Genomic DNA, 4,138 nt, shown 5'->3' on the forward strand with positions numbered 1-4,138 from the left:
TCAAACATAGTCAACCTTTCTCACAACGTCATTTGTCCAAGACGTCTTGTTTTCACATACCACAAGTACTCATATGTCTTTTTGATGTGATTACCTCTTTAAGCACAGATCCAGGTTAGGGCACCTATCGGTGAAACAGAAGTGAAACGTTTACATTGTAATACGTTTGAGTTATAGCTCCAAAATTAACTTTTATCGCTTACAGAATATACAACTAGCAGCGGTATACCGCATAAGTTGGCAGAAGTTGCAAAAGGCACGAAACGTTCCTAATTAAGTCAACGAATTCCGAGCAGAACTGTGGGTCTCATCGCAGGGAAAAAGAAAAGATTAAACACAATATAGTATGCGAAATAGCACTTCCAACAAAGGGTTTGCATAAACAGTTGGCATTTGGCAACCTATTTGGATATTAGACAGAACAAATGTAAGCCTACCCTACAACAAATTTATATATTAAGTAAATGAACTAATAAGCACGACATACATAAATAAATCAAAACTAAAATGAACTATTAACAAACGTTTTCACACTTAGTGAACGTCGATGAATTACGTGAGCTCAGTGTATGCGGGGGAGAGGGTCTGGCAAAATCTCACCAAATCTTATTTAAAGAGGGGTGGGGACCAATGAAAATCTCACGGCAACTTTTTAATTCAGAAACTATACGTTATTATAACGGATAACATTTTGTTTTATAAAATTAATCCCGAGCCTAGACAATATAAAAGTGCCGTCTTTATGACCTCTCTGAACTGAACTAAATGCTTTACACATAAGCATGCTCGAGAGTCCCCGATTTGAAACAAAGTGCTGCACAAGTGTCAGATTTCATTCCAGGAATTCCCTGCAGCTCCGATCGAAATCATTGCGTGTTAGTCGGTGAGGCAGTAGCGATATTCTACAGCTCATATAAAGCTAATGTTACTGTGTTCAGCATCGCTTTGTATCAATACCATTACAGTGCGTATGTTATGTGACATGCGGGTAAGTCGAAACATGTGTGTGAGCAATAAGTTAATCGTTTGTGGAAGGAAGCTAAGCTGAAGTTCACCGATAAGAATTTTCTTAGTGATCATATGAACCAAGAGATTGAAAAGCTACATAATCATATGGTGCGCAGGAAGGTATAATCAGTATTGTGTTTCATCTGCAATGTAAGTGAAGGTTAAATGACTTTTAATTTGTATGATATATCAATAAAAGGTCAATTTTGTAGGGATCCTTCAAATGTCTGTCTGACCGAGTACTACTCAGGGTTGGTATGTTTAAAATAAATCATTTTTAATCACATGTTAAAAACACTGTTTAATACACTTTCTCAATAAAACACGTGTTTATTAAAGATTTCAATGAATGTTTAAAACAAATCAAAAATCATATTTACTTATCTTTAACTGACTACAGGATAAACCCACGTGAGGGAGAGTGGGGAGGGGGCGGGGTCCCACCAAGGGGGAAGGGCATCCAAATGAAAAAAAATTCACATAATTAATGATTATATGATATTTTTCTTGCTCTGGCATCAGCGAACTCCTGTATGACTTCGTCGAAATCTGAACATTCAGCTACCTCATGTTCAATCGACGCCGTTGCCAGCCCACAAAAACGTACTTAGCCCATTGTTGACCTCAGGTACGTGTAATCAGTTTAAACTTCGAAAAGCATTTTCCTTCACTTGCCACCGATTGTGTAAACAAAATTCAGAAGACTGCACTTATATTGGACACAGAGCAATACTCTTTTATGAGTTTGAGAGTTTTAGTTGGTGTGCTAGCAGACTTTACCAACTCTGAAACTAACTGAAGTTCATCTATCAAGTCGACAAGACAGATGTCTTTAACCTGCTCATGACTAAAACTGTCATACCGTTTGGATCACGTATCATATAGAACGTCAGGTGAGATGTGTTTAATTTTACTAATGTGGTACAAAAAATCGAAAAGTTTGTGACTTTTAAGCTGTTGAAATCTCTTACTGAGAGCGTATATTACAATATCCAGCACTTTCCAAGTAAAATTCTATTTTGTACTGCATTTCTAAATCTTCAATATTCCCACCTTCTGCCTCATACTCGAACTGTTTCTTCTTCCGTCTCTTTCGTATCTGCATTGTACCACCTGCGGTCGGGTTTTCTATATCTATTTGGATTATCTGTTCCTTAGCGCTTTGCTCGTAATCTAGGAATTTGAGGTATTCCCTGCAGTTAGTGTAATACTCTAGAATTAGATTTTCACTCTGCAGCGGAGTGCGTGCTGTTATGAAACTTCCTGGCAGATCAAAACTGCGTGCCGGACCGAGACTCGAACTCGGGACCTTTGCCTTTCGCGGGCAAGTGCTCTACCAACTGAGCTACCCAAGCACGACTCACGCCCCGTCCTCACAGCCTTACTTCTGCCAGTACCTCGCCTCCTACCTTCCAAACTTTACAGAAGCTCTCCTGCGAACCTTGCAGAACTAACACTCCTGAAAGAAAGGATATTGCGGAGACATGGCTTAGCCACAGCCTGGGGGATGTTTCCAGTTTGGAAGGTAGGAGACAAGGCACTGGCAGAAGTAAAGCTGTGAGGAGGGGGCGTGAATCATGCTTGGGTAGCTCAGTTGGTAGAGCACTTGCCCGCGAAAGGCAAAGGTCTCGAGTTCGAGTCTCGGTCCGGCACACAGTTTTGATCTGCCAGGAAGTTTCATTACAGCGCACACTCCGCTGCAGATTGAAAATCTCATTCTGGAAACATCCCCCAGGCTGTGGCTAAGCCATGTCTCCGCAATATCCTTTCTTTCAGGAGTGCTGGTTCTGCAAGGTTCGCAGGAGAGCTTCTGTAAAGTTTGGAAGGTAGGAGGCGAGGTACTGGCAGAAGTAAGGCTGTGAGGTGGGGGTGTGAGTCGTGCTTGGGTAGCTCAGTTGGTAGAGCACTTGTCCGCGAAAGGCAAAGGTCCGGAGTTCGAGTCTCGGTCCGGCACAGAGTTTTAATATGCCAGGAAGTTTCAGTGTAATACTCTGTTGTCTTTTCGAGTAGTTCAATAGCTTTCGATACACCGATATCTGTGGTAATATTTTTCAGGTTTTTACTGACAACATTAATATCGAGCAATATATCATGCCATATTACCACTGAACAAAGAAACGTAAAGTCACGAATAAGGTTTGCCAAACTGCCAGCCTCATGTGCAGCCATTCTACCCACATTGTTGTCTTCGTTTATTTCAATCAATTCATCATAGACCTTTCCTATGTTATACTGAAGAGGGGTGATTGCGTCTGTCCTACTTTCCCATCTTGTTGGGTACATGACCAAGCCCGCCCAGAGGTGCGTAGACTCAGAAAAGAAATCATACATTTTTCTCAGCAAACAAAATAATGAAATTGCATATTCCGATGCCTTTGCTGCATCATTCACAACTATACTTGGGAATGATTATGTTCTTGCCTTTCACATTAGAACCATTATCACAGCATTGCTCCCTAGGTATTTTCATCTTCTACCTCTTAAGATCTCTGTAAGCCCCGAGTACCTCATACAGGAACAAAGCGAAGAAAATGTTCACTAATATTTGTATCACAACTGTCAACACTAGTAGAATTCGCATTAGCGAAACGCATTCCGATTGTCAATTGTCCAGCACCAAAAATATCTGGAGTACAGTCCAAAATACACTACAATCTTTAGCAGCTTTCAGTACAGACAATACTTTTCTTTTTTTTTTTTTCACGGGGAATGTGAATTGTTTCGCTTGACACGAAGAGTTGTTATGTAGAACTGAATCAAATTTTCCAAGTAATTCGAACAACGTTAAGAAATTCCCATTGTGGTGCGTAAACAGTTTGTCTGAAGCTCCTCTTAAAAGAAGGTGTTGTCTAGCCGATGCATGAATAATTGCTATAAGGCGTCCTATTACACCTTTCCAGTGCCGGATTTCCACATTTTTTATCTGCAGAGTTTCTGCATCGCCGGAGTTGCTATATTTTAATATTCTGAAGAACTCCGCTCACTTTTGACATTATTCTAAGTGATCTTCGGACCTACCGTGGCTAACTAACACCATAGAAATGCGCCGCTAGTCACTGTGACCACCCGAGTGACTACGTAATATCTGAATGTTAGAAAAGAGAGTGCAGCAGAAATAAAAAACTTCTGC

The 4,138-nt window shown here is 40.6% G+C and overlaps 1 non-coding gene across 1 annotated transcript; it reads right to left on the reverse strand.

The window, feature by feature from the left end:
• Positions 1–2,286: 2,286 nt before the first annotated feature.
• Trnas-cga lies at positions 2,287–2,363 on the reverse strand. The gene has a single exon. It is a non-coding gene; the product is annotated as a tRNA-Ser (tRNA).
• Between the last annotated feature and the right edge of the window lie 1,775 nt (positions 2,364–4,138).

This window comes from Schistocerca piceifrons, chromosome 4 (genome assembly GCF_021461385.2).
Source record: "Schistocerca piceifrons isolate TAMUIC-IGC-003096 chromosome 4, iqSchPice1.1, whole genome shotgun sequence".
In the NCBI taxonomy this organism is placed as follows: Eukaryota; Metazoa; Arthropoda; class Insecta; order Orthoptera; family Acrididae; genus Schistocerca; species Schistocerca piceifrons.